This window comes from Solanum verrucosum, unplaced genomic scaffold (assembly GCF_900185275.1).
Source record: "Solanum verrucosum unplaced genomic scaffold, falcon-dt-bn FXZP01000175.1, whole genome shotgun sequence".
Taxonomy (NCBI): Eukaryota; Viridiplantae; Streptophyta; class Magnoliopsida; order Solanales; family Solanaceae; genus Solanum; species Solanum verrucosum.
The window spans coordinates 1,710,175-1,723,669 of NW_026020399.1; the positions used below are offsets into that span (position 1 = coordinate 1,710,175).

A 13,495-nucleotide genomic window follows, 5' to 3' on the forward strand; every position below is an offset into this window, starting at 1 on the left:
TAGCTGCATGAATCAAAGCGGATACTGGAGTAGGACCCTCCGTAGCATCAGGTGACCAAGTATGCGATCCTATTTGTGCAGATTTCCCAACAGCACCAATAAAATGTACACCATACGGTAAATAGAATTTGAATATTCTTTTGCATGGTTGATTACCTTACGCCATACAAAATCTTGAATAGAATGAATACACATAAATTTTCTTCAATTCCTTTTTTTCTTTCTTCAAGTTAGTGCAATAAAGACCATGGACTTTGACTTCATTTAAATATTTTAACTATAACTTATATCAATTTAACACCTGAACAAATGGTAAATTCTTCTTAATAAACACTTTCCGTTCAAATTTATTAAAAATAAAAAAAAAATTGTGTGTGTTCTCAAGTGCATATAACTTCTCAGTAATTCACCAAAATAACACGTTTTATAATTTGTTACTCTAATGAATGTTTTTAGGGATGACAATGGGGCGGGGCGGATGCGGGGCAAACCCGCCCCCGCAAAAGCTCTAGCTCACCTCGCCCCATTGTCATCCCTACATATTTTAAAGCTAAAAAGTAACATCCGACAATTTGAAATTACTATGAAGAGGCTTAGAATTGGAAATAGCAATTTCGGAAGGAATTCAAAAATCTGGAAAATTTGGTTATGGGAAAAAGTGAGTTTTTGGCCAACTTTGAGTAGTCAGAACGCCTAGATCAGGATGAGTTAGGTGTAGTTCCAGTTATGATTGCGAAGCTTGTGGAATGATCTTTCCAACGTCGCCGAGTTTTCCCAATTCCGAGTTAGTATGAGGGAATTATCCCCTTTGGAAGTTTGGCAGTTGGTAGGGAATTAGTCCAAAAATTTTAAGGGTATTTTGGTCTTTTCCCTAACCAATTCTTTTGGTTATATTGTTGTGTTAGACTGATTTTTAGATCAGTTTGTCCCATTTTAAAGAGTGAAAGTAAGGGTTTGAGAGTGAAGAGGAGAAGAAGAGGAGAAAGAGAAGATCAAGCAAGGTTTCGTCAAGGATCGTCGTAGATATCGTCGGGGGTGATCCCTACTAGGTATGTGAGTTCATAGTGCTGGTTTGGTCCTTTTCCCCACACGCCAAACTCGTTTTATTTTCAAAAAAAGATTGGTTGTTTTGTTGAAGTTGTTGGTTGTGTTGTTGATGTTGTTGATTGTGTTGTTGAAGTTCTTGTTGATTTGGGACATGATTTGGCTGTGTTTTTTAGTTGAATCTCTTGTATGTTGAGGGATTTTATGATCCTTAGTGTTTGGGGTTGAAACCTTTGAAGTTAGGGTGGTTTAGAGTTGGGAAAAAAAGGGAGAAAAGTCGGATTTTCTAGGGAACCTACCAGCGCGCCCCAAAAGGGACTCTAAAGTCCAGCCTTTGCCCCTTCTGAGCTTCGAGGGCTGGCGCTCTGCAAGGCGCAGAGCGCCAAGGACGCCAAGTTTCCCATTTCTTTTCATACTTTCTCATGCATGTTCCTTGGTATTGTACTCATGTTTCCTAGTTGTTTCCAACACTCCAAGGTACGTTTAAACGTCAAGAACTCATCCCTAAACGTGTGATCATATACCTTGAATCCGCAATCCAATTCAAGGCGAGTTAGGATCAAGTCAAAGTGAAGTTAAGGGTCAAGTCTAGAAGTTAAAGAAGTCAAAGCAAGTTTTCAAAGTTTTTCAAGGGTCTTTATTGAACGTTCTAACTTCGTTTTAAGGTTCAAGTTTCAAGTCAAGTAAAGAGTATCGAGTTTCAAGTTAAGTCAAGAGTTTAAAGTTGAGTTCATTTCTTAAAAGCTATTAGGGAACTAAGTATTCCCGAAGAAGTTTATAAATGTTTTTACATTTGAGTAAGAGGGGAATCATGTTTTCCAAAAGAGCCTTTGGGCTAAGTTTCGAGTAATTACCTCAACTAAAGCAAGATGTGTATAAAGACACTTATGAGACAAAGTATTTTTGGGAGTAGTATTGAGCACCGAATTGGGGACACGAGTTCATATTAACTCAACTCTCCATAAGAACCATGCACCAACATGGGACTTGACGGGTCATTCCTTTTAGATAATCACGTAAGATTAAGCTAGTGGATCCACTAAGTTAAAGTAAGGTCCTATATCACGGCAAGGTATAAGATGGTCCTTGGGCAACGTGAGGTAAAACGTTGTATCATCACTAGCGCTCATAGTGGTGGTTGTCGGTTAAAGAATCTCCCACTAAAGTTATATTACTTTTATATAAGTAAAGTTGAGTTTGCTATTATTTTATCATTAACGACCTAAGTTGTTTACATTGTTTTTCAAGCTATATATATATATATATATATATATTGCATGTGTCTTATTGTTTTATATATTGAGTTCAGTTATTCATGAGTCGAACATAGCCAAGGTAAGTGTTCTCCTGTACTCCTTTCAAGCTTGAGTTGTGGTTTAGCTTTCCAGCTCGCATACTCGTACATTCCATGTACTATGCCAGTTAGCCTACATCTTATTATGATGCAGACGTAGGTTCTCAGGATCAACATCCAGCACACCGTTGATCCAGCTGAGCACTCCAGAGTCAGTTGTGAGCCTCCTTGCTTTCCGGAGGACTCAGTTGTTTTGTTCTCTTAGTTTTGTTTTATTAGGATGTTGCGGGGTTTGTCCCAACATCCATCTCAGTATTTTAGAGGCTTCATAGATAGTCAATCAATTAGTATTGAGTCTCTCATCTATGTATATATGTAAATATTCTATTTTGGGACTCGAGTTACCTTTTTGGCCAGATTTTTATCAGTTAAGTTGCTTTATGTCCTTGCATTGCATGGAGTTATTCTGTTGAGTTAGGTTCCCGTTGAGTTAAGAAAACCAGGCCAAGGGTTCGCTTGGGGCCAAAAATGGTCTTCGAGTGCCGGCCACGTCCAGGGTGTAGGCTCGGGGCGTGACATAAAGCATCACTTACAATAACGTTTTAGGCGAGAGTTCTATATACGTAATGTAGGAGTTAAATCTAAAATTTACAATGATAGTTATTTCTAAATCAATAGTTTCACGTTTCAGAAATTAGATTACATTAAGTAGACGACAAACAATTTTATTTATATTTTGAGTGAAGCAACACGATAATATTAATGGAGGAGTCTGAATTTTCTTAGTAATGAGTTTCAAAATATAAAGAAAGTAAGCATACAAATAAATCAAGAAAATTCAACATCTAGTATCAATATTAATAAAATAACAATTTTAAAGCATAATTTTCGAGACCTTCCTTCCTATTTACCTTAGAAACACATACCTCCCTTGTGATTTGAAATATTACATTCACCACCCTTATAATTCTCTAATTCACACAAAAGTTATTCCTAAACATTCCCGCCAATAACCTGAGCTTGGAGACGAAACTACCCCCGTCTTATTTCCAAGATTCAGCTTAAAATTGAAAGGTAAAATCGTAAATATCCCAAAAAGGAATAACGGTTAGTAACGAACTTTAGCAAAAACACAAAACAGAGCTCATTTTCCTTCTCTCTGCAAAAAAGAAGAAGAAGATAAATTTGTCAGATATGAGATTGCAGATCATTAATGGTGTGAAATGGTACTTCAATAGGAATTGGAACCGAATCGACATGATGAATTTCAATGAAATTCCTGAGCAAGTTCACACAACCTTGATGAAGGTAAGTACATACATTTTGGAACATTTTTGCTTCTGCCTCTAAGTATTGGATTTCCCCTTTTCCTCTGATTGATTAGTTTTTTGCTCAAAATAAATATAGGTCTATCTTATTCTCTTCTGTGCCATGTACTGCTCTACTTTTGTATCCTTCATGCAATGGATCTCGGTAGCCGGGGGGAAATTCACAGTCCTTTCTTATGTAACAAGTTTAATCTTGTTTACATTATTCCACCAGGGAGAGTGGTACGTACGTGATCAATGGCTTGTAGATTTTTTTGAATTATTTTTCAAGTCACTTCTTATAACGTAAATCTTATGTCTTATGCAGAACACAAGGTTCTTACTCTCGATGTTGGCTGCCTATTCATTCGGTGCTTCTGTTTGTACCTTTACAAATTATCTCTTCGAAATCAAGCAACGGTATGACTCGAGATACTAAATATCTGTTGATTAAGTTTTTTCTGCTTTCTTGTCATATCATATTATCAAGAACCTGATTTTTGCGTTCTTCAATTGTGTATAGAGAGAGAGCAAGTATATACTTAATAATCATTAGACTTACTAGAATTCCTAAATGGAAAATTGTGTAATAAGGACTTGTGCCTGAATGTGCTGCTCTTTTTCACAAGATAAGGGTATTGGAGAGGATAAATTTGACATAATACATAGTCGTTTTGTATCATTCTTGCGCAGTTTACTCGAATTTGTGCATTGTTGGCTAATATAGTATGTTATAACACATTTGCTTGCTTTGTTACTCCTCTGCTCCTTCTGTATGTGTAGTTGATTTGCAGCTTGTTGTTCCCTGTTCCATATTTTGATAATCTTGGCATTCCATGCTTGTTCTCCAGCATTGTTCTCAGACTTTTGACAGGTATAACAATTGGCTCTGGAAATTTATTGTGTAGAGCCATCACAACAAGGAAAAGAAGTGAAATCTACCGCGGTTGCATGAAATATTGTTTGTTCTACCGCTCTATGCCTTAGTTTTCATTGTCTTGGACAACAGTCGCTCAGCTCTTTTGGTGATAAAAGTAAGCAGTTGTATGCATACAATGTGATGTCAGTCATTTTGAACTCGTTGCTTCAAAATGAATAATATGACTTGACTTATTGAATACTGCTTGTTGTAGATACACACTGTGCAGATATTGTTCTTATGATATATAGCCAAGAAATACTGTACGATGCAGACTTTGGAGATATTAACTTGGTCAACTGCACCCTTGCCGTCTTCTTCCATTTACCTGGCATAGTCATCCATGCTGCAAGGCTATACCTGCAGGGTGCAGGAATTGAGCAACATGAACACAATTAAAGCTGATGCAGCTTGGAAGTATAGAATAAATAGAGAGTAGAATATGCAGCTTACTGTAAATGATGAACATATATTCCTTCATAACTTTTTGCACAAATGATCAATGGAGACTCGATTCAAACAAAAAAAACAGTAAAGTAATAATAAGTAACGGGATGAGTTTCAGCTACACTTAAGTCCTTATATTCTTCAACAAGTCTTTGATATAATTTCGAATGAATGGGATCATCCATGACTAACGGGATATCACTGTTCCGAATCATTAACTCAATTTTTGCTACATTGTTGCTGTTCACAAGTTGGGTCATGGGTGAGCCTAGTCAATATGGGAACGTCGTCTTCAATATGAGTACACCTATAAAACTAGTAATATTCACGATATTTAAAAGCAGACATAAGATTAATAAAATATTGATATATTTTTTGAAGCAATGCCATTAATTTATAAAAATCAAAAAGGAAAAGAAAACAGAAATTCCCCATAAAAGTTAGTATTTCTAGAACTTCCCGCCAACAACCTGAGCATAGAGACGAAACTACCCCCTTCTTATTCCCAAGACTCAGCGTATAACTGAAGGGTAAAATCGTAAACACTGAAAAGGAATAACGGTTAGTAACGAACTTTAGCAAAAACACTTCTCTGTATAAAAACAGAGTTCGTTTTCCTTCTCTCTGCAAAAGAAAAACAGAGAAAAAAAGAAGAAGATGAATTTCTCAGAGATGAAAGATGAGGCGATTAATGGTGTGAAATGGTACTTCAATAGGAATTGGAACAGAGACGACGTGATGAATATGGATGAAATTTCCGACGAACTTCACTCAACCTTGAAGATGGTACATACATTCCTCATTAACACTTTCAATTTTTCTTTCCTTCTACTTCATCGTTGCGAACGTAAGAATAAAGAAGTTGTAATTCATGAAATTATTGTTCGATTTTTCTTTATTGTAATCTTATTTAGTACTATGTAATAGACGATTACAACGTGATCATACTAAATCCCCAATTCTTATATCGTCATGGTTCATCAATTTCGATTCTCAGAAGATTTTTAGGTATTACCGATAATGAATTTCAGTTTCTTACCGTTCAGAAGATTGATTTGTTTTTGCTGAAAATATAGGTGTATGTTAGTGTCTTCTGTACCATGGTGAGATTACTTGTGGATCCACATTGCAATGGATCCCGATAGCTGCGGGGAAATACTCAGTCCTTTATTATGTAGCAAATTTAATCTTGCTTTACCTTACTCCACCAGAAAGAGTGGTACGTACATGATCAATGTCTCGTAGATTTTGTTGAATTATTCTTGAAGTTGCTTCTTATAATGAAAATCTTCTGTCTTATGCAGAACATGAGGATCGTAACCTCGATGTTGGCTGCCTATTCATTTGGTTCTTCTGTGGCATCATTTTCAATTATATCTTCAAAATCGAGCAACGGTAAGAATCAAAAGAAACTAAATTGTTTAGATATCTGTTGTTCGAGTTTTCTAATATGAAAATGACATTTGGTTGTTCTCCAGCTTTGTTCTCAGACTTTTGGTAGGTATAACAATTGGCATTGGAAATTTGTTGTATCAAGCCTTCAAAACAAAGGATAGGAGGAAAACTACACCGGTTGCCTGAAATATTGTGTTGTTATAGTGGTCTCGATAATTGCTTTCTTTCTTTTCGAAACAGATACAACTTTCCAGATGATAGCGGTAAGCAGTTGTATGCATACAATGTAGTCATTTTGAACTCGCTCTCTAGTTTGAATGAATAATATGACTGATTTGTTGAATACTGTTTGTTGTAGATACACACTGTGCTGATATTGTTCATGGGGTACCTTGTGATATATAGCCAAGAAATACTGTACGATGCAAACTTTGGAGATATTGACTTCGTCATCTGCACATTCACCGTCTTCTACCATTTTCCGGGCATAATGATCCATGCCACAAGACTATACCTGCAGGGTGAGCAACAAGAACAGCATTAAAGCTGATGCAGCTTGGAAGTACAGATTATATAGAGAGTAAAATGTGCAGCTTACTGTATATGAGGAACAAATATTCCTTTGTGTCTACATTTTATTGATTGAAGCAAAGTGCTTTGAATATTTCTTGGTAAATGAAATACTGATTGTTGATTACAAAATTTTGAATAGAATGAATACACATAATTGTTTTTCCTTCTCTTTGTTTTTTCAAGATAGTGCAATAAAGAATTTCACAAATGCTTAAGAGCTATTTAGTGTGTAATTTCACAAATGGTCGCTCAACAATTTGTGGACGTTTGTTTCCTCCAAGCACTTCCCATTGTATTTAGGCAAACTAAGTGGACGTTTGGACATGAAAACGAAGTATTATTCATTTTATTTAAAATTAATAAAGTTGAGTTGTGTTTGGTCGTACTTTTTGCAAAAAATAATTAGTATTTGAATTACACTAAATAATAGTGTTTAATGTGCACCTATCATCGATCCAAGGAAGAAAGGAATAACATTGTTTTGGGGCTTCATAGTCCCAAACCTTAAGCACTATGTGTGTGTGTGGTGGTAAAGTGTAGGAGTAGAGGTTATATCTAAAGGGTAACCACGGAAGTAGATTGAGCAATGGAACCTTGAATCGCGTGTAGAGTGAAGATATCAATCGGATGCTCGAAGATGGAACCCCTTAGCATATGGTACTTTCTTTTTTGTTATGGTTGACCGATTAACCACCAACGATGACAACACAGAAACATGCAAAGGACTTTATGAGTAAGTGTTTGGACAGAGATCATAATTGGAGATGGAATGCAAAGATGTTACTTAATCATTCATTCATCACGAACTATGTTAATAAGAAGATGGTTCATGAGTTGATCCAGCGGCCTTTTGGTGATGCAGGACTCAAAACATTGGTTTCTTTGGAACACTTATTCACAACAACTATTACCTGGCTACATGTTGGGGTTATCCTATCGTAGTTCCTTACCAGTTACCACTAGGTAAAATCTAGGCCTACATTGACACATGTAATTTCATGTCGATAAACTAAAGCTGTTTGAAGCCAATCGTGATATTTGTTTGGAGATTTTTTTTTAAGAGATAGTAAATTTGAACACACGTTGATTTACCACGATGATCCAAAGTCACTGGTAAATCACATCAAGAATTGTACAAGTTATTTAAAAAAATTCCCGCCAATGACCATGACCTGAGCCTGGAGACGAAATTACCCCGTCTTATTCTCAAGACTCAGTTATAACTGAAGGGTGAAACCGTAAGTATACCAAAAAACGGTTCATAACGAAGTTAGCAAAGACACTTCTGTGTAGGTATAAACAGAGGTCAGTTTCGTTCTCTCTGCAAAAAAAAAGAGAGTAAAGAAGTAGAAGAAGATGAATTTCTCTGGTATGAAAGATCGGGGCATAAATGGTGTGAAAACTTACTTTAATGAATATTGATGAAATTCCCCATGATGTTCACACAAGATTGAAGAAAGTACATACACATTCATCCAAACACTTTGATTTTTTCAATTTCCTTCTACTTGAAATTACTCTGAGATTTTTCTTCATTTATTCAGTTATAGTAATTAAATTTTTAGCAGTTTGATGAACTTAAGTTCGTCAAAGTATGAACGATTGAATGGTGTAAAGCATTTTCATAACATCCCAAAACTAAAGCGTATCAAATAAATTGGGACAGAGATTAAACTAATTTGTTATAAGCAATTTCAGATTTCAGCTTCTTGTGATTGATTAGTTTTTACTGTATAGGTGTATCTTACTCTCTTCTGTGCCATGTTGTGCTCTACTTGAATCATAGATTATTCTTGAAGACGCTTCTTATAATGTAAATCTTATGTCATATGCAGAAGACGAGAGTCTTACTCTTGATGTTGGCAGCCTATTCATTCGGTGCTTCTATTAGTGCTTATATCAATTATCTCTACAAAATCGAACAATGGTAGGACTCAAAAGATACTAAACATTGCTTATATATCTGTTGTTCATTTTTTTTTTTACAGCTTTTTTGTTATGTCATAGTATTAAGAACCTGTTCATATCGCGTTTTTGTTCTCCAGCTATGTTCTCAGACTTTTGTTAGGTAACACAATGGTCTCTGCAAATTTCTTGTATAGAGCCACCACAACAAGGGAAAGGATGAAAATTGTTTCCCATGACTGGCGCCATAGCTGTTTCCCGCTTGGAGAGGAAGAAGAAGAAATGGGAAAATTGCCAGTCATTTGGGCCGACTCTCAACTTATTAAGTGAAAATTTCTAATATGACATATATTATATACTAACATTTTCGAGTTATAGCAATAGATTTAGACTTTCAAGTTATAACATTAAAAATTTCAGGTTGTAACAGATTATTAAAAACAAAGTTATTTTTAATAATTTAAAACATTTGATTTGAAAAGAATAAAAAGATAAAAAAAAATTAAAATAAAACATTTCTGAAGGAAAAAATGAAAAAAACGGAAATAGGGGTGGAAATTAAATTTGAATTAATTTAAGATAATTATTAATTAGCATGAATTAAGGAATTTCAAACTAATTAAGAATATTCAGTTTCCTTAATTCACTCCAATTTGTTAAAAATAATTTAATAATCTGATTTTATCCATTTTTCTTTCACGTTTCTCTCTCTTCAATTTTCTTCCAGAAATTGTCACTGGCGACAAATTGATTTTTTTTTTGTGATGGACAACTACGTATCAATATTAATTAAACATGGCGGAAGATGGGTTGCTTCAAGTGAGTATTTTTTAATTGTTTACCATTTTTATTTGGATTTCAGTGAAATAAAAAAAAGTGAAACTGTAAATCGTCACTATATTGAATGTGATATGTTTTTTGTATATACAATACGTTTTGTTCATAATACTTATTAGTTGTTGTGAAATTGTAATATTAGTGATTTTCTTGGTAAGTTTCTGTTTTTTGGTAGTGGTTTAGTGTCACCATATTATTGATTACTGGTTTTTTTCTTGGTAAGTTTCTGTAATATTATTGATTACTGTTTTTTTCGTGAAAAAATAAATTAAAATGTATAGTTTTGAATGAATTTGTTAGTGTAAGTGTAATGAATTTGGTACGAAAGTGTATTCACTAATGTGAAAAAAAGGTTATTTAGAATTTTGAAGAATTGATGATAGTTGTTTTAAGTTGATATGAAAGTGTGTTAACTACTTAGTAAAAAAAGTTATTTTGAATTTTGAATAAGTGTATTAAAAATGTTTTAAGTTGGTATGAAATGTGAAATGTTATTGTTTATATAGGTTTTGTCAATTATGTATAAATTTGTGTGAAAGGAATGAACTATTTGGTATGAGAAATGTATAAATTTGGTATAAATGATGATTGTATGTATGAAATTTGTATTAAGTAGGTATGCAATCTGAATTTTCTTTTTTAATGAAATATGTTTGTAGTTTACTGTCTGAATAATTTTTGTATGAAAAAATAATTACAAGTGTGTATAATTTTGTTTTTTTTGTATTATGTAAGACTAATTGTTATTTATTTTTTAATGAAACAGGGAAATATGTTGATTTCCAGATGGAGGGGATTATATATGAGTATTCTAGTCTTTATAGTGGTCTAGTAAATGCGATAACATCGTAGCTAATGATAGATGCTAATATTCACAATATAGAGATAAAATATATAGTTAGTGATAGATGTCCCCCTGTTAGTATCCACAATGATGTTGGTGTGCGGATTTTTTTAGATCAAAAGAAAGCTAATGTAGATTTCTTTACGAAACATCCATTATGCATAACTTTGAAGAATATAACAATAGATAATCAGGATTCTGTAGTTGTTGTGGATAGGAGACATTCTGATGTTAGTAGAACACTAACTAACTTTGATTTATACTCCAGCAACTCCATCCGCTTGATAGGAGTGAATTTAGATGGAGTTGTCGATGAAAATACTGATGAAGGAAATGGAGTAATTAGTGACCTTTCTAATTTATTTATAGCTGAAAATCAGATTTACAATGATAAAGAAACACTTATGGAGGTGATGCGACATTATGGAGTTGTGGAAAAATTCAGATTTCTTCTGACTCGTTCTAGTTCATCTTGGTAAGGATTTAATTGATTGTTTGAATGCGTATTTTTTTTTAGTGTATATGGTATATCAGTTTTTGATGAATTTTTTTTTGTTTTTTATACAGTTATTACCTGAAGTGTCCTGCTGATAATTGTCCTGGATGATAAACTCATCATGTTTGAATCAATCAAAGTTATTTAAAATCAGAAAGTACTGTGCGGAATACACTTGTTCCGTTAGAGATAGAGTGTATGCAAGGCGTCAGGGAATAACTGACGTGGTAGTTGTTTTAATAATGGATAAATTTATTGATCCATCAACTGTATACACTCCAAAAGATATAGCGGAAGACGTGTTGAAAGTGCATGATGTTGCGCTAACATACATGCAGGTGTGGAGAGCTAAAGAAAAGGCGATAAAATTGGTGCGTGGAGATCCAACCTAGTCATATGCCAAACTTCCAGTTATTTTTATAACTAAATTTTGTATTTTATATTATTGACTGAATTGGTGTGAATTTTAACAATGCAACAATCTGGCATGCAGTTTGTTTAAAAATTGAATTCCCATTATCCATTTGGTTTCCTTTCTGTATCCAATTAATATCCATTCTGTATCTAATTTGAATATAATTGGTGTCCATTTTGTATCCAATAGTATATTTGTTGTGTTGTAATGTTCAACTATCTAATTATAAAATTATTTGTAAAAATTGAAAAACTTCCAGGTTATCTATACATATTGGAGCAGACATCCTGGTCCGGTTTTAAAATTAGAAAGGACGAAATGTGATAAATTCTTATATGCATTTGTTGCATTAGAAGCATGTATTAAAGGTTGGGAGTATTGAAGGCCAATTGTAGTTGTTGATGGGGCAGCTTTAAGAGGCTCATATGGTGGTACAATGTTGACTGCAAGCACTATAGATCCAGGAGGTATTTTTTGAATCTTTTACATTTATAATCAACAATAAATATGATATAAGGTGTGTTTTAAATTTGTATGATGTTTTTTTTTAATTAATGCATCAGGTCACATACTTCCACTTGCTTATGCCATAGTGGATGCTGAGAATGATGCATCATGGACCTGGTTCTTTGAACATTTTAGGGAAGCATATGGAGAAAGGGAAAACATGTGTTTTATGTCAGATAGAAACGAGAGCATATGGAAAGGGACTGTCAGAGTATATCCTGGTTTGGAACATTTTGCCTGCATATGGCACTTATGTTGTAGTGTTTTGAAGAACTTCCATAGGAATACTGAAGATTTGAAGAAGCTATTTTTTACAATGGCAAAGGCTTATACAATACAACAATTTGAGGCAATTATGCAAAGAATAGACCAGATAGATCCAAGAATAAGAGATTATTTATATGACATCGGGTATAGCAAGTGGTCAAGGGCTTATTCAAAATGTAAGCAAACATGGACCATGACTTCAAACATAGCCGAATCTTTGAATAATGTTAACAGGATAGCAAGAAGGTTGTTAGTGATTTCACTTCTTGAATTTATGAGGGTAACAGTTCAAAGATGGATTCATAAGCACAACGAGGAGGCTGCAAAAACTAGATCAGAGCTTAAAAAAATATGATCTTATGCTCCAGAAAAGTATTGCTTTGTCTAACAGTATGAGGGTATGATTTTTCCTTTATTCATTATTATTTAAATGTATTCATGTATGCAATTAGTATGATTATTGAATAAATTTAGTATAAATTGCCAACTAGAATAAACAGTACATTAATTTGATATCCATTCTGTAACTATAATTCAAACCTTTTTTTGTGGCTTGTTTTTTTGTAACATCATTTTAATGATCAATATTTTTGTGTGTTAGGTAATACCATCAACAGTTGATATGCATGTTGTTGTTGATACACCAAAGGGGTACATAGTAAACTTAAGCACTAAGATGTGTAGTTGCGGAAGATTTCAAAATGATGAGATACCGTGCGGGCATGGAATAACAGTTCTTAGATACAGAAAACTGCATTAAACAGATTAATGCTCTCCTTTTTATAGCCTGAAGAATTTTCAAGATACATATGTCATCCCTGTTGAACCTCTCCCATGCGAGAGTACATGAGATATACCAAGTTATGTTTCAGAGCCTAAATTGATGCCGCCCGGTCCAAAGAGAACAGCAGGAAGACCGCAACTTGAATGCTGGAAGGGGTTTGCTGATGTAAAATTCAAAAGGTCTAAAGTTACTTGCAGTAGATGTCGTCAAGTTGGCCATAACAGGACGACATGTTCAAATTATCCTGTGCAAAAAAAATTGATTATTTATTTGTTTAGACTATATAAAATTTTAATTTTATTTTGTCTTTTAGACTCATGTTTTGTTTTGATATGAAACATAATTGGTGTGAAATGCATTATAACTAAGTGTTTAGTATACTGTTCATTTTTTATACGCGATGCATTCATTAATCATACAAATTGCATATTGTTGGAAATAAAATTTATTTCAGTTTAATA

The 13,495-nt window shown here is 33.9% G+C and overlaps 1 pseudogene; it reads left to right on the plus strand.

Annotated features, from left to right (window-relative positions):
- Positions 1 to 10,576: 10,576 nt before the first annotated feature.
- Positions 10,577 to 11,453, plus strand: LOC125839716 (uncharacterized; annotated as a pseudogene).
- The last annotated feature ends 2,042 nt before the right edge of the window (positions 11,454 to 13,495 follow it).